Raw genomic sequence first — 17,961 nt, 5'->3', positions numbered from 1 at the left:
CACGGAAATTCAGAGACTAGAAGCAACTGGATTGTTACAAGAAACTGATTTACAAGACCAGAGCAATAAAACTGGGTGCAGTCTGTGTCATTCTGGCAAACATGGCCAGGGGTGGGTGGAAGCAGATTGGGATGCAGTCAGGGAGGGTGGCAGAACCTCCCAGCATCTGTCAACAAGGGGGTATGTTGCCAGGGACTGGTTTGAGATGGAAGGAGGCCCTGTTGGGTCCTGAGTGCCTCCAGCTCAATTCTGCCCTATGGGACAGCTTGCGTCTGCTCCCTGGCCCTCTTTTCCCAGATGCCCCAAGATCCATTCAAGGACTGGCACCTGGCATCACAGGGAGCGCTCAGGACTGGGGCCTGGAGACCCAGATGCTGTCTCACTGGGGCAGTGGGGACTCAGGGATTTCACACCACATCTCAGGACCTCTGATTTCTTCTCCAAAATAGTGAGGAGGCTAGACAAGGTGGCTCCTAAAGAAGCAGTCCACCCTGAAAGTCTGTGGTTCCACCGGAAGCCGGTGGTGCTCCTGAATTGCACCTTCCAGAGTAGGGCAGCCCATGGCCGTCCATCCCTGTCCCACCTCTGCCCTTTGAAGGTGCACACGAGGCCGCACAGGTCTGATTCAGCCCTGCTCTCAACTCTGCAGGGAACTGTGAATTGACTGAGTCAAGGTGCTGTTAAGACATCCGTGGACAGAGACATGAAGCCAGCCTCTTCCCTCTCTAGTTTTTGGGCCATTTACTTCTCTGGGCCTCAGCCTCTTCAACCTTTTTCATCAATAAAATAAAAACAAAATCCCTGCCTACTTCACAGGCTTCTCTGAGGATGCCATGAGGCTGGTGACTCAGGGAGCTCTGGCGAGGCCGTGGCAGCAGTTCTCAAACCTGGCTGCATGTTGGAATCCACTAGAGGACTCCTCAGAGATCCCGACTGAACTGGCACTTTCCTAACATTCCCTGTGGGATTCTAGTGGGTAGCCAGGGATGAGAAACACTTCTTCCCAATTCTGCATAAGTATAGGGGCTGTTATCGCCAATAAAGGTGAAAAATTCAGCCAAGCAGTTATTTCGTTTATGACACTAACAACCAGTGTGACCAATTTTTGTACCAGTGACTGCTTATTTTAACGTTGTTTGACATAACATTGAGTGACCCCACACGGTACTCTCTTGGATTTCTGTAATGCTTCAGATTCTGTGGGAAGGAGGAAACAAACAAATAGAAAAAATAAAATCTTAAATTAATTTCTGTAAAGATCTCGTCCAAACCGGTGGTTCAACACCACATACAGCCAAACCACCAGAGGTTTTGGCTGAAGTCACAGATTTTCCAAACACGACTGCATAGAACTGAATCCAACCTCTGAGGGTGGGAACGGGTATGAGCCGTCGCTGCAGGTGATTCTGAAGCCCAGCCAGGTGGGAGAATGACTGCGAACGCATTCCGGGATGGGCACATTCTGCTGGGAAAGACAGCCTCCGGGGAGCAAAGCAGTCCTGTGACCTCGAGCCTTTGGCTTCTGCTTATTGGGGCTCCACGTTCCCAGCTGTGGAATGGGACACCAGTAAATGATGGGCTCTGGAGATGCTTGGAGACATAACCCACAGGCTCTTTCTCGTCACGCGAGGGAGTGCAGTCCCCAAGTCACAACCAGGCCAGGCGGAGGACACGTTCATCCATCGGCCACCAGTGAACTCAGATTCCGCACTGTGGATACGGGAGGCACTTGCTGACAATGGCTTTCTCCCCGCTCCTGCTTGTCCTTTGTCTCATTCAGAAAGCCTTGTTCCTTCAACACCTGTGGGCTGCCCTGTCCCGTCTTCCTCCCTTCACTCAGCAGATATAGACTGAGCTCCATGTCCAGCTCTGGGGCTGCCGCAGAGAGCACAACAGAACCCATCCCTGAACCTCGGAGCTTAGAGTCTATTCTGGGAGGCAGGCGAGGACCAGGCCGTGTCAGGAAAAGCAGACCGTGCTATGGGAGCAGCACTGATGGGCATCAGACCCAGCGAGGTTGCTGAGAGAGCCTGCTGTGATGACGGTCTCAATAGCAGTGTCTGTTCGCCGACACCTACCCTGCCAGCCTAATCCCCACACACCCTGCAAGACCCACTGGTATCCCCTCCATTTTATGGTGGAGAAAATGGGGGCTCGGAGATTTAAATTGCCTAGAGGCAGGCAGCAGCTGAGGAGTCCAGAGGCGTGGGCACCAGTGCTGGTTTCTGAAAGGCTAGGTGCCTTGTGTGCTATATTAAGACCTTATCTTTCATTTATGAGCCATTGTAGGATTTCTCATACCTTACCAGGGCCCTTTGGAGGATGGACCCCAAGAAGAGGTGATGCAGGCCCTAGAAGCTTCCAGAGAATTCCAGATCCCCTGTGTGTGGTCAAGAAGGGAGGGAAGGATATGTGCTCCTGGTGGGGCACATCCCCTTGTCCCTCTGGTACTCCTCATTCTCTAAGAAGGGGTGTAGGTGAGGAGGCCAGAGCCACCCCTCTAATGTCCAGGGCCCAAGGCACAGCCTCTGTTGCTGGCACCTAAGGGTGGCAGGCATGGACAGAGCCCTGGACTCAGACAGGAAAATTAACGTTCTAAACCAGCTCAGCAACTTACTAGCTATGTGACTAGGCAAGCGACCTGACTGCTCAGTGCCTTACCTACCAAACAAGGACATGCTGCTTTCCTTGGAGAGCACTGGGAAGATCATCGTGGAGACAGAGGGATGGGTATGGAAGGCCTCTTACGTGCTCGTGCTCTTAGGCACTTTGCATCCATTTTTCTCAGAGGACAGCCCTGTTAGGGATGGCTTCAGCAGAAGACAGCCTTGCTCAAGGCCACACCCCTGGCAAGGCAGCACCCATCCAGTGATGGATCCCTGCCTGGCTCCAAAGGCCTGGTCATCTCACCCCAAGTTGGGACAGCAGTAAAGAGCCGTCCGGCCCACAGAACTCATTGGAAAATTGGTTGAGGCTCCACTGAAACTACATGGCAGGCTGGCTTCTCCCTCTGTCAGCTGGGCTTCTTTCTCTCCCCTCCATGGGGTTTGGTCCCAAGGGCACCCCCTAATAAACCTCGGCACCTTAACCTCCCTCTCAGAGTCTGCTTCCTGGAGAAACCAATTTGTGACAACTGAGAAGGTGCTTTTATTGTTTTTTTTTCAATTGTGGTAAGGTGCACATAATGTAAAATTTACCATCTTAACCATTTTTAAATGCACATTTTACATCGTTGTGCTATGCTCACTACCATCCATCCCCAAAACTCTTCATCTTGCAAAACTGAAATTTTGTCCCCATTAAACCCTAACTCCCTGGTCCACCTGCCCCGCAACCCAACCCTTGGCAACCACTGTTCTACTTTCTCCCTCTATGAACTTGACTACTCTAGTTACCTCATTTAAGTAAAATCATACAGTATTCGTCTTTTTGTGACTAGTTTATTGCACTGAGCATAATGCCCCCAAGGTTCACCCATGTTGTGGCATGTGTCACAGTTTCCTTGTATGTCTATATACCATGTTTTCTTTATCCATTCATCCATCAATAGACACTTGAGGTACTTGCACCTTTTGGTTATTGTGAATAATGCTGCTATGAACATTGGGGCACAAATATCTGTTTGAGACCCTACTTTCAATTCTTTGGGGCATATACTTAGAAGTGGAATTGCTGGACCATGTGATAATCCTATGTTTCATTTTTTGTGGAACCGCCATACTGTTTTCCATAGTGGCTGCACCATTTTGCATTTGTGCCAACAGCGCACAAGGGTTCCAATTTCTTCACATCCTAAACAACCTTTGTTATTTTCTATGTTTTTGATAGTAGCCACCCTAATGCTACTCTTGTTTTTCAGTGTAGATTCCCAGGCCCCCTCCCAGAGGTGCTGCATCTTTTAAGCGCCCAAGGCAGATCTGACACACAAACAGGTTTGAGATGCACAGCTCTGAAATCCAGCAGTCACAGCAGCCCGCTCCTGCTCCGCTCTGATGCGCGTTTCCAAGTTTTTAAAGCAAGTATCACAAGAAATGGTGGGACAGGCCTGGAACCCCGACGTCCAAGCCCTGGGTTCTTCACTTCCTTTGAAAAGGACTTCACATCTTTGCCAGTAAAATGGAAGCTTCGAAGAGGAGAGAAAGAATGTCCGTTTGGCTTTGCCATTCTCTGACTCTTGCACTAGGTGTGAGACTCAGCTAGGACCGCATTTAGATAAATCACTTCTGCTGAGTTTGGACAGTCACCAAACACACAGGGAAATCAGACACAATTTTCCACCTTCTCAGCGTTTATCCTTTTCCATCCTGCATGTACCTCCCCTAGGGACACCCCCAAGGTCTCAACATCACAGCTTTCCACAACACTTAATAGGTGCTAGGAGGGGGCTTCAGAGCCAAGGACATCTGCCCAGCAGGCAGGAGGGGCCAGGGCAGTCGAGCTACAGCCATCAGGTCCCCTTCTAGCCCTGCTTCCTTTCAGAGCTGCGGGACCATCCCTGAGCCCAGACAGGAGCCTGCTCCTTAGAATAAAAACCTGGTGTGGGTCTTCCACTTCCTTCCCATAGAAAACCGCCGAATCCACCACTCCTGTAAGTTCACACAGCTCTTACCAAGGAGGAAGAATGAGATTGTGGTAACCCCCAGACACGACTTTCTTAGAATACGGCAAAACCTATCCCACCATAAAAGCTTCCTTCACTCTCGCATGCCCGCTGCTGCCCAAACAACTTCCATTATGGCAGTTAGAGCTTCTTTCTCAAGAAAGAAGTCCTTAGGTGTCTGTCGGGCACCTGATCCAGTACTAGCACTACATTAGATCCAGAGGAAACACCGCACACAGCAGTGACACTGAGACAGGACTCCTCAGGGTCAAGCACTTTGCCTGGGAAAGACCCTGTGTGGCCTCTGAGTCCACCAGGCTGTTGACTCGCTCTGACCCTTTAGACCAGGAACCCGCCCTGCCAGGCCGGGGGGCTGAATGGCTGCACCTGGCTCCCACAGCTCAGTTTCTCTTGTGAAGGTTCAAAAACACCTTTTTAAACAGCTTATCAAGATTCTGCTGGGGGCCCATTCTAGCCATGCTCCCAAGTACCGGAAGGTCTCACAAGGTTGTGTGGTAGATGTGCAAGCACAGCCCTTGCGGACGTGAGTCTTATTGGGAGGAGATGGTGAAGTGTGGCAGACACTGCTGGCTGCCTCCCCACAGCCAGTCCCACCCCACTTTCTCACTTGCTGACAGAGACCTGATTGAGTGACCATGTGTTTCATGGGCCTTTTCCCAGCCACAGGGGTTGAATATTGACTATTCTAAGCCAATCATGTAATTCGATTTTCTTTGTTATAGGGCATGTGATACAACCCTGGCCAATAAGAAGGTTCTAAGAAAGTTTTTTTTTTATGCATTAAAAGGAATACAAGTCAGGGATTCATCTCTTCCTGCTTTTTGATTATTGTCTTATGCGGATGTGATGCTTGGCACTGCTGCAGCCTCCGTGTAACCACGAGGGGAAAGCCAAGAGAATTCCAGAGTCTTAACTTGGTCAAGTTGTTGAATTAATCAACCCTGAAATCATCCTGACTCTGGACTTCTTGTTAGATGAGGCGACGAAGCCCGTATCTTAAAGCCACTTTCAGCTGGGAATTCTGTTTCTTGCAGACAGAAGCCTCCTAACTGGTAATAGTGGCCCAACATGCAATTTGACCAGGGGGCCCAAGAGGACATGGAACAGCATCAGCCAGGGCATTAAATGCAAACTTGCATTATCTGCGTCTAGAGTAATGAATTGCCACATGATCAAGGTTGGCACACAGGACGAGCCCATAGGCCATCCTGTCATATTATGGATGAGGAAATTGAGGCTTAGGGAAGTTTAAGAACAAGACTCCATAGTTCTTTATATTTTACAAAGTGCTTTTTTATGGGTCATCTCACTTAATCTTTAGATAAATTACTGTTATTATCCCCATTTTATGGGTGAGTAAGCTAAAGCCAATGGGGAATATTAAGCTATTAATAGCTAAATTGTGTTTTATAGTTTATAAAGAGCTTTGTGCATCATAATTTGTCCAATTATTACCTTTAAATCTAATCTGTAAGGTAAAAGTTTACAAGCAAAGAAGTAGGCTCACAAGGGTCAACTCACTTGGCCGAGCTCCACTGAGCTCCAGGGCTGCCGCGTCAGTGGTTCTCACGATGCAGGTGCTGGACCAGCAGCCTCAGCATCACCAGGGAACTTTCAGAAATACAAATTGTTGGGCCACACCCAGGCTCCCTGAATCAGAAACTCCGGTGCATCCCAGCAATCTGGGTCTTACTAAGAGCCCCCGAGGTGACTCTGATGCTCACTCATGTTCCAGAAGCATTTGCTTTACACCAAAGCTGTCTCTTCAGTGACTTATCCGAAGTCATGCTTCCAGGTCAACCAGAAGTCTCAGTCAAGGGCCAAGTGCTGTTTCTAACACGGAAAACTGAGACTGAACTAAAAAAGAAGATGGATCCCCAACCCTAAGGATAAAAGCTAGGATCACAGCTGTTGATCTAAGACTGTAAAATCATGAAGCCTATGCTGTACTATAAATAAAAGATTGTCCTTCAAGCTTGAAGAAAATTACTTAAGGATTGATAAGCAGAGATGATGCTATTGTACACATCACACAGTTGACTAACAGAACTTAGCACCCCAACTAGTGGAACGGCCAACAACATAGATCCATCTAGAAAAGTCAAAGACTCTTCAGAAACTCATCTGTAATTTGTTGCTAAGAAGAGAGACTACACATACAGACTGCCTACTATGCACCAGACGCTTTACAAATGTGATGTCATCTAAGCTCTGACAATCTTTCCTGGTAGGTCTAAGCCACCACATTATCCTTAAAGAACCCAAGGCTCAGAAAGCTTAAATAACTCGCCCAAGTTTCACCTAGCTATTGAGTGGTGAAATCACTACTCAAATAAAGGTCTGGTTTTCTCCAAATTCTCAATTCTTTGGGCCACTTTGCTTTATTTATCATGCTGAATTTGGGAGAAAAGCTTTCAAACCAGCCCCCATCTAACACGGGGAGGGGTCAGGGACCACATCACGCTGATTTTTTAACCCTCACAGTGCCTGCCTAGCACAGTGCTCTGAGCAGAGCAGGTGCCTGAAATGTTTGCTTAAAACGTTCAGACCTTGATGTTGGAGGAAGGCCCTAATCTTTGGGGGATGATGGCATTAAAAGGAATGATGTCCTCCCAACACGGTCCCAGTGCCTCAAGCCACTGCTGGACAAATGAACCCTTGGTCTGAGGCAGAGTGAACACTCTTTTTGTTCCCGTGTGGTTGGGTTGTATCAACCCAGCACCTCTTGCAAGCCACAGGGTGATTGCTCAAGCGATATTGTTGACAGATTGATTTACTGACTAATTTATACGACATACTGATCCAATGACATAAGTATCTTGGAGGGAGTTCAGAGGAAAGTAACCAAGATGATTAAAGGATTGGAAAATGTGCTTTACAGGGAAAGGTTATAGGGACTAGGGTTATTTAACTTGGAGCTGAGGAAGCTGCTGAACGCTGCATGCACAGGCTATCACACTGGAAAGAAGCGACGGCTTGTTTAGTCCAACCCACTCGCTCTCCACCTGGGAGACCAAGGCTCAGAGAGCAGGGGTCCCGCTCAGCCGGTCAGAGTGGGGCTAAGATTTGTGACTGCTGGTCCAGTGGTCTCTCCATGACACCAGGTCTCCCCAGCCAGCGTGTGCACACACACAAACACCCGTGTACACATACACACATACACATGCACAAACGCCCACACGCAGGCATGCACACCCCCATACTCATCCACAAACATACGCTGAGCAGTGGAGTGCTGAAAATGGCCGCCAGCTGTTCTCTTCTCCCCAAGGTTAGAGGAGCAGTACAGGCCTGTCTGAGGTCACCACAACTGATAAGAGGATTTCTGAATGATGTTTACATATCTAAGAGGTTAAATAGAGAACAATGTGTGCTATACTTCTCTGGAGGCTGCCCCAAAAGCAGAGGGTGTTCCTCTGTCTGAGGTGCACTTCTGGGCTGCAGGACAGACCAGACGCCCTCCTGGGGCCGCCTCCATGGTTAAACCACTGGGAGGCAGGGGCTTTTGCCCCCTTCCCCATCTCCACGGAGCAGGCTTTCTCCTCTATGGAGGCAGCCTTCAGAGGAGGTGCACCGGTGGCGGGCTGCGGCCCCGTGGGAAGGTGCAGAACAGAGGCACGGGGACGTTACACTGGACTTGGCCGCAGATCTGCCCTCACCGGCCAAGTGCCCTCTGTGAATCAGCCAACTGCCCCAAGCCTCAGTCCCTTTGTCGGTAAACCCAGGACAGGACAGCACTTGCCTCACCCAGGGATGACCATAAACAGCACTGAGGAGGAAGGAGGTTTGCGGCAGACCCGGGGTGACTCTGTGGTTCTTTCCTGACTTAATCTCTTGGCACCTCGCCTTCTTCTGTAGAAATGGGCACAGTGAGGCTAACCTTGAAGCTGAGTAGAGAAAATTCAATAGGGTAATTCCTAGGGACCCTCAACCCCATTCCTTGCCACTCTCTATGTTCGCCCTGGCTCTTTATAGCCTTCTCTAGAAGTCTTGATCCTCTGAGAAGCAGAAGTGCTCCCCAAACTCCCTCACGGGCCATCCTTACCCTGCAGGAGTAGAGGGGCAGTCCCCCTACTCCAGGAGCCCAAGGAGGGTCCTCAGGAAGGATTTCTCCCTCTCTGGCTCCAGCAGCTGCATTGCTCACCCTCCAGGTCCAGGTGGGAGAACCAGACAGGCTATAATATTCACATGCCATAAATCAACGAGCAGAAACCTGAAGCTCAGCAGCACCGTGTTTAAACATGACCTACTGCCAAACAGCCCGGCAGCCTTGGGGAAGGGACCCAGTCTTGCATCACCACGAGCATCCTGCTTAAGACATCCCTCCCCAGAGTCTCAGGCTGAAACGCCTCCCCGTTGGCTGTGTCCAAGGGACACAGACAAGTGTTGACTTACCATCCTCTGGAGAACACAAGGGCATGGCTGCAGCCCCAGGGGAACGTCCAGTGGAGGGAAGTCAGGCCAATGTGGATGCTGCCCCTCTCCCCGTAGCTGGTTCAGCCTCCCGGGGCTGCGGGACTGACAGCCCGCCTCTGGGCCGTCCTGGGGCTGCTCTCCTTGGCTCAAGAGCCCAGAGCCCCAGCCCCACAGAGCAGGCGCCCTGCCTCCTGTGCTCAAGCAGACGGCCCATTTGCACAAAGGCCAGCCACCCGGCTGCTGTCCTCAGAACAGAGCTGGATTATGACAAACTGGGAGAGGATTAGTGGGGGACGCCATCTGCAGAGACAGTAATTAGATTAGTGAGTTACAGATTGTTCCTGGCCCTCTGCCCAAGGGTACACTCTTCAAGACTGTTAAACACAGCCCCATGGGCTTGCAGGGGAGCCCTCTGAGCACCAGGGCCTCCCACCCAATTCCAGCCGCCTGGGTGGGCCACAAGCAGCTTGTGCTGGCAGGGTGCACCCCACCCCCGCCGCCCCCAGGGGTGCCCCACGGAGACAAGTCCTGAGTAGGGGACACCGTGGGGGAAAGGTGGCTGCCTGTTGCCACCTCTCCGAATAAAGCTGTCCATCGGCTGTTGTCGCTACCGGTGCTGAATAACCAGCTTCCCGCTTGGAGGACCCTCCTTACTCATTTTAGATCAAATTGATCATTTTGGCTTTATGCTGGCAATGCTTTGGGGGAACTATTGAAGACTGGAATTATCAAATCCATTCTCTGAAGGCAGAAAACTCCTTTCTTAGAATATTCCGTGCTTAGGTGCAGGGTTGCATGGAGGCAAGGATGAACTATGTAACGTGAAGCCTGGTGGTTTCCTCACTGGAAATTAATTAGGTTAAACAGCCTTTTGTGGAAACTACTAGTCTGAGAGTGTGTTGCCATCAAGAGGCAAAGACTTAACCAATGTATGTTTAACATGGATATGACTGATTAATTCCACAATCGGAATCACTCAAGGCTTCCTTCTGGCTGGCAGATACAGCAATTTCGTCCAAACGATCAGATGTGCATGGATGTGGGCTACAGAGCAGAGATCACTTTGTATGTGAAAGCTGCATGTAGTAGTCAAGATTTTCCAGAGAAATGACATCAATAGAACATATGGAGATATACAGGAAGAGATTATGAGGGATTGTTCATGCAGTTACGGAGGCTGAGAAGTCCCACAATCTGCTATCTGTAAGCTGGAGAACAAGGAGAACCGGTGGTCTAGTTCCGTTCCTGCCCTGAAGGTCTGAGAACCAGGGCAGCTGATGGTGTAAGTCCAGTCTGAGTCCAAAAGCCCAAGAACCAGGTGGGTTGATGTCCAAGGGCAAGAGAAGCAGGATGTCCTAGCTCAGGCAGAGAGAGCGAATTCTTTCTTCTCCTAACTTTTGTTTTATTCAGGTCCTCAAGGATGGGATCATTCTCACCCACAGCAGTGAGGACCATCTGCTTTACTCAGTCTACCAATTCAAATGCTAATCTCTTCCAGAAACATCCTCACAAACACACTCAGAAATAATGTTTTACCAGCTATCTAGACACCCCTTAGCCCAGTCAAGTTGACACATAAAATTAGTCATTACACTGGGTTTGCCCAAGTAATTTTAATAAGTTAGAACATTGTCAAACACAATAGTCATGGGCTGACATCCAGATTCTTCATGCAAAGTGCAGAACATGGGCAGCGCAAGAAATTTCAGATGGTATATGTTGGTTCACACTTATGGAGCATCTACAAAATCTTCAACATTCATGGTACCCAATAAATACGACCTCATTGAACATATGCGTAAGTACACAAGGACAATCAAAACTTTCACTAGCTCTTTTTCCCCCAGAGGAATGTGGGGAAATCATTGCAAGTAAAGGGAAAATGTAATCTGTTCAATGCCCACATCTGTGAAATGAGGGCAGTGAACCAACTGACCTCTAAGGGGAGAGACCATATATTTTATCAGCCAAACTGGGACACTTTTGGGAGTGAAACAGGACGTTTTCAATTACTTCGGCACAACAGGAGTAACCCAAGACTGCCCCAGGCAATCTGGACCTAGAGCTGCCCACCTCTAAGAATGACCGTGAGTAAATGTCTATGATTCGGTGAGTCTCCTGGTCAAGTAGGCTTTATTCTACAGAGAGCCTATTTAAATTACTCAAAGCTCTAAAAGCGTAATTAGAACTTTTGAGCCCGACCCTCAGAAGCCCTTGTGTCAGTCGATAAGAGACTCACCACTCAATGCTTCTAATACATCTACTATATATTCCAGCTGCCTTCTTAGCCACTATTGAAGATGCAAAGAAATCTCAGATAATCTAACACCAAATTGTAGAGGCAAGCGAGAAGCAAGTAAAATCTAAATGTCAGTCCCAGAGTTTGACAACCACTAGACTGGCCCAAAGCAGAGCACACCAAGAGAGTGTCAGATTTAGTAAGTTCTGTAAGAGCTCAAAAAACTAGAAAGAATGCCATGATTGGAAAGGTTGTCACAAAGGAGGACACCATTCTTAAAGCGTAGAAAGGAGAGGAAATTCTGATCTAAATGAGGCGGTATATTCGTGAATTTGCTTGCTCCACTCCAAGTTCATAGCCATGAGAGATGAAATAAAAACAATGAAAACCAAAAAGCTAGAGCTAAGTTTACTAAAAAAAAGAAATATATATATGTACAGAAACATTTCCATTGCCCCAAACTAGAAGAAAAACTCAAGGCAGTGAGTAGGGCTGAAACTGTAGGCTGGCTGGGTACCCCCACTCCTCTCAGAAATAGAAGCTATGAAAGGTAATGCTGACCCACTGCATATGGGTATGACTTTGTGACACTGGATCTCAACTGGTAGAGCAGGGGTTGCTGCTAGGGGACATGTGGCAAAAGTTGGAGATATTTTTGGTTGTCACAACTGGAAGGAAAGTACTACTGGCATCTAGTGAGTTAGACCAGAGATGCTGCTAAGCATCCTACAATGTACAGGATAGCCCCCAAAACAATGAAGTGGTGCTGAGGTTGAGAAGCCATTGATTGGCCTAATAAGTGGAGAGAGGAGGGACCTCATTACTGGTGACTGAGTCTGGGAAATCCCCAATATCATTGTAGAACAAGAACTCTAAAAGTGTCCTTATGGGGACTGATTCTGACTGGAGACCTAGAAACCACATGAAAACAACCACAAAACTACTACACAGGGAGCGGTGACAAAGAGAGAGGGAGAGAAAACAAACAAAACCTAATCTCCCTCTCAAATCTGCAAACCAAAACTGAAAAGCACATGAGAAATAGAGTTAAGGAAAGACAGCCAACAAAATCACCCACTGGAACACGAATTCAGCCCAGATGAAACAAATTCCATGGAACGGTCTGACAAAGACTATAAAATCAGCACTATCTGGAGCTGAAGCAGCAGAGGAGAGAGCACCAAAGAAGAGAGGCTCTATGCTTATTATCTAGCAGCCACTGTTCTAGAACTTCATGCATATTAATTTATTAAATTCCACAAAAAACTCTATGAGGTAGATATTATTATTGTGCCACTTTATGGATGGGGAAACTGAGTCATGGAAAAGTTAACCAAAGTTCCCAAGGTCATTTGGCTGGTATACGGTGGAGCCAGAATTTGGATCCAGGCAGGTTGGCACCAGCCTCCACACACCTAACCACTACGTCAGGTCTTTTGGAGAGACAATGGCATAGGCCCCAGAAGGGACAGTCTTATTAAAGGAATAAGAAACAGAGCGAAGTGTCCAAAACGGAATGGGGAAGCAGGAAGGTGTGGCATTGTGAAAACCAAGAGCAGAGAGTTTCCAGAGTGAAGGACCAGTAATCCGGCCAAGAAGACTGTTGAGACACCAGGGAGAGGAGAGGTGGGGAAATGAAGGGCCCTGCTTGCTGGCAGCGCAGAGAGTCTTAGTGGACTTTTCGAGACCCACTTCCACAGAGGGATGATGGCAGAAGACAGACTGTGGTTGAGAGCGTGGTAGGAAAATAGAGATGGCGGCTACAAACAATTTCTTGGGAAGTTTGCCAGTGAAAGGCAGGAAAGAAATAAGATGGCAACCAGAGGGGACAGCCTGTGTGTGCCTGAAGACAGAAGGGACAGCCAGTGAAGGGGAAAAACTGAGGATGCAGCAGAGAGGGGACAATGAGAGGAGGGGAGAGGAGGGATCATGGCTCTTTCCTGGGACCTGGGGCCAGCATGTAAATTCTGCTGCTGACCTTTCAGACGCTGAGGACAGGCTTCAGCAGCTTTCAGCAGCACCTGGGACTGGGCCTGCTGCAGCCTCTGGACAGTCCCTCCTCCTCTGTGCCTTGCTCCTGTCATCCCCCAACCAGACGAAATCTGAGACTCTGGGCAACGCTTCTTCCACTCCCTGGCATCGCACATGCCACTCTGTGTTCCCTTTCACACTCTCTCTTTCTCAGCTTTCACTGCCCTGGCCTTTGCACTAGGTCCTCTGAAATGCTGATTATAAACTCCTCTACATGATCAGATTTTTCATGGAAAGTGGCCTCCACCTCCTTGCTATAACTGAAGCCTGGCCCTCCTAATCGCATCGCTTCCTCTGCAGCCCTCAGGGAACACTGTGTCATCCCCACTCACATATACATTCCCAGGGCTGGGGCTGGTTTTCTGGAAAACTCCTGCCTCCGGACCACCACTTCTCACTTTCTGCAGTCTCTTCTCTCTTTGAAGTGCTCACCATAGAGCTCGGCCCCCAGCCGCCATGCCGCATTGCTGCCATCTCACACACTCATGCACTCTCTTCCTCAGTCAGGGGGAGCTGGCACCTGGCAACGCAGAGTCTCCCTTCCCGCTTCCATCCAGCCACCATTCCCCAAGACTGCGACGTCTGTGTGGCACGCAGCCCACAATCTGGCTTCAAATCTCCTTGACTCAACATCCTTTGTTTATACCCGATCTCACCAACTCACTCCCCTCTCCGTCCCCCAGGCCTTATCACCCAGACTGCAGGAGCTCGGTCTCAGGCCAAGGCCTTCTGTCTCTGACTCTCTTCCTCTCTTCCTCCCACCACATCTGTTCTTCACCTTCGGCTGACCTTAGTCATCCTCCTCAGATCTCTTTGTCCCCTTCTTGTCTTGAGATCACTCTGCCCCAGCCTAGTGCCCACGGGACACTGCCTCAGCAACTCTTTTATTGATCAGTCCAGACACCTCCTTCCTCTTGTCTACCTCCAGGGGTTGGAAGGTTCTGGAGGAATTCACTCCTTCCTGCGGACTGAAGTTTCTTCAAATTCATGGTCTCAACACTGACTGAGCCTCCAGTGCTACCCCTCAATGCTTCTACCACTCCCTGGTCAGGCCCAGTCCTCACTGGAGCTATTCCAAACCATCACCCATTTCCCTGAGTCACTGTTAACAGACCTCTGACCAGGCTAGTAGGAGCTAGGGTTAAAGTATCCCTTGGCCTCTTGCAGAAGAATAGAAAAGCCCCTTGAAAGAAGTTGCTGGGTGTCCTGTTGCGGGTTCATCTCCATGACTGCCTTTACTCACGTCCTCAGCAGGCAGCGTTCTGCTGTCCTGTGGGGTTCAGATTGGCTACGACAGGAAATTCACCTTAGACCCTGACCTCAGATCTGAGAGGGCTGCTCTGGTTGGATAAACGTCTTCTTGTCGTCATCTGGATCCTCCTCCTCCCTCCGCCTCTTCACTCCTTGCTACTCCTGGGAGGGAGGGGAGCCCTCTTCCTTTCTCCTCACTGCAGAGAAGGGCCTCGCAGCTACAGGCAGCCAGGCCACCAGTGGCCACCTCTGCAGGGCCCCACTGCTGGAGGGTTGGCTGGCTGGCTGTGTGACTCAGGAGCTCCTGGCTGGACACAGCCATGTGTTTGACCTTTGAAGCCAGACTTTAAGAATGAGGGGGATTGCCTTGGCCCAGTGCTACCAAAAGTGAGGGCAGCTAGAAGTGAGGTCCTGAACCGCAGGCCCTGTACAAAGTGAGATAAGACAGATATTGAGAGTGAGCATTTAGAAACTTACAGCAATTCGACCTTGTGGTGCTATCCAAGTGTGAAAATGGTTGACTTGTATTTTGTGTGTCTAATATGTTTTCTAATTCATGTTATTGTTTCTTTTACATATTGACATGCGACATATTGGAAATTCAACAAGCAAACAGGTTCTTCCCTAAAGGTTATTTGCTTGAGGAGCGCTTCCCTGCTCTAGAAGTCATAGCATCCTTCTCCTTTCTCTGAACAGCAGGAACCTACTTGGAATTTTGCATAGTTCACCACATTCACCCACTAAGGGCTGGTATCCACGTTGTATTAGCCTGCTTGGGCGGCCATAACAAGGTACCACAGACAGGGGGCTTATACAACAGAAATTTATTTTCTCACAGTTCTGGAGGCTGGAAGACCAAGATCAAGGTGCTGGCAGGGTTGGTTTCTCACGAGGCCTCTGTCCTTGCCTTGTAGACGGCTATCTTCTCTATGTTTTCATATGGTCCCCCGTCTGTGTGTGTGTGTGTCCTATTCTCTTCTTATAAGGACACCAGTCATATTGGATTGGGACCCACTTTACAACTTCATTGAACCTTAATCACCTCCTTAAAGGGCCCATCTCCAAATGCAGTCACATTGTGAAGTTTGGGGGGTTAGGGCTTCAGCATAGGACTTTGCAGGGGACACAATTCAGCCCATAATATTAACGAAGTCATACAGGTAGGGCCCGGTCCTTCCACCCTTTGATCTTCTCCATCCTATTCCCAACACTAGCCAACACCTCAGCTCGTCAGTCATAACAGAACAGCAGATATGGCAGGATTTTGAGGACCTTGGCTCAGTTTTGAAGTATCTGGCCAGTTGTAAACTAGAAACCAACAAGACCACTGGCAGCAAAATTACTGTCATCCAGGGAACTTCTGTCTTTCATTAATTCAACAAATATTGATCTAGTCCTTATTATGTGTCTGATACTGTTCTAGGCACAAGATGCCAAATAAAAAAACAGTGTTCGCAGGGGCTGATGTTTTGGGTGTCTGACCTTCTCTTTCACCTCTCAGGCTCCCTGGCTTACTCCTTGCCAGCTTTGGGTTCCTGGTGCTTCTGGCCTCCCTGCCGCACTCTCCTCTCCAAGAGAGGCCCGCAGGGGAGCTGTAGACCTTGACTGGGCACATTTACATAGCCCCCCACCCCGTGTGGTAAAGACTTGGATTGAATTAAGTTTTCCAAACTCTGGGTCTGGGGGATGAGGGCTATCTTGTATCCATCACCATCCTGCTCTCTACAGCTGCTCTTCCAAACCTCTGCTGACCTACAAGCCTCAACCCCTTCCCTGCCCCTCGCCCTCTGTGACAACATCATCTGTGCCCTACTATCGTAAAGTGAAAATCAGAGTGGGGTCACTCTCTGCTCAGAGAAGCAGTTGAACTGGCTCCAACCCTACCCCACATGGGTGGGAAATGCAGCACCCCTCCCTACATCTCTCGAGTGACTGGGGGGGGCGAGAACTTTCATCTCATTGCATCTGAGTTGTATTTATTGCTGCCAAATTCCCAGTCTTTCACAGAATGGCTCTTGAGTTGCTGCCATTCTCTGCCCCACGTTAATCTAGATTTCTCCATTACCAGACCATTGTGCATAATTGATGTCTGTGATTTTAAGGCTAAGGAAGGGCAGTTGGAGTGACCTCCCAGACCAGCAAGGGAGGACATTTTAAAGTGATTGACACCCCCCTATATGCCAAAGCACTTGGTCCTCACTCCCTCCCCACTACTGAGGACTTCTCACAGTGCCCCCGCCCTCAGACCCCAGCTTCCTCCACTGTGCCCTCTCCTCCTGCCTTCTCTCTGGAGCCCCTAGATCCCTCACTCTTCCTACCCCTAAGGACCTGCCACTTCTTTCCTCAGCCAATGTGTTATTAGCCCCCAGCAGAAAGGCTGTAGCTGGGCAGGTGGGGTTGACTGTCTACCTAATTGCTGAGCCTACTTTTTGCAGCGCCAGCAGAACCCCACTTTTTCAGTTGAATGTCCAGTGTCCCACCAGTTCTTATGCAGAGCCCTTTAGCAATCATGTAGCCTTCCACCCTCTGCTCCAGTATTCCCTGAGAGCCATCTTGCCACAACCAAAGAGGCCCGTTAAGCTATTAAAAAAAGAAAAATCTCTCCCTAAAAGGAAACTTACCCCTAAGTCTAAAGCTGACTCCCACATTTCTCTTTCCCAGGTTGAAGTTAGGGTCACGTTGTGTGACAGCCCTTCTCAACCTTCCATCACAACCCCACACCTGCGCCTCACCATCTTCTCATCATCCACCTACTGCCCCTGACTTAGCGGAAGGGGGGTCCCCAGCCTGCCCCACATGGCTAATTTACCGCACCTCATCTTCTCTCTCTCTCTGCGCTGACCCTCAGTCCCCAGTGAGCCCTGCTCTGTCTCCAGCAGAGTAATTTTCTCCAGGAAGCCTTTTCCATCTAGACCCGGGCCCCTCCTCTCCTTCCGCACAGCCCCCTGAGTGCTCTGCCATTACATTTAGACAGACTGTTTGTGACGTGGCTGCTCCTCCCCTAGACTAGGAGCATCCTGAGGGTGGAGACCCATGTTCATTCCTTCAGCTAGGACATGTGGAGTGTCTGCTCCTGCCAGAAACTGTTCTGCTGTCATGGAGATTCTGTCCTAGTCGAGGGAAACAAATATATAGCAAATACACACATGTCATGTGGTCACAAGTGTTGTGAAGGAAAATAAAGCAGGATGAGAGGATAGGGACTGAGGAAGGGGCTGGCATGTTAGAGGCGTGGTCGGGGGAAGCATCTCTGAGGGTGTGACATGTGGTCAAGGCCTGGACAGAGGCAAGAAAAGGTTCAAAAGCCTCTAGAAGGAGTGTGCTCCAAGGCATAGATAGTCCAGCAGTGTAGACAAATACAGAAGAACGAGTGAGGGGCAGTGCTAGGAATGGGTTGGAAGAG

At 49.3% G+C, this 17,961-nt stretch overlaps 1 protein-coding gene across 1 annotated transcript in view; it reads right to left on the bottom strand.

Moving 5' to 3' along the window:
- RP1L1 (RP1 like 1) overlaps positions 1-9,238 on the bottom strand; it is a 49,731-nt gene extending 40,493 nt beyond the window's left edge. Inside the window, exon 1 of the mRNA XM_014852089.3 lies at positions 9,017-9,238. The gene's annotated coding sequence lies outside the window, so the exon portion shown is untranslated. The remainder of the gene's footprint in view (positions 1-9,016) is intronic.
- Between the last annotated feature and the right edge of the window lie 8,723 nt (positions 9,239-17,961).

This window comes from Equus asinus, chromosome 3, assembly GCF_041296235.1.
Source record: "Equus asinus isolate D_3611 breed Donkey chromosome 3, EquAss-T2T_v2, whole genome shotgun sequence".
Taxonomy (NCBI): Eukaryota; Metazoa; Chordata; class Mammalia; order Perissodactyla; family Equidae; genus Equus; species Equus asinus.
Note: the sequence above shows the minus strand (reverse complement) of the source record. Positions and strands in the feature narration are given on the sequence as shown.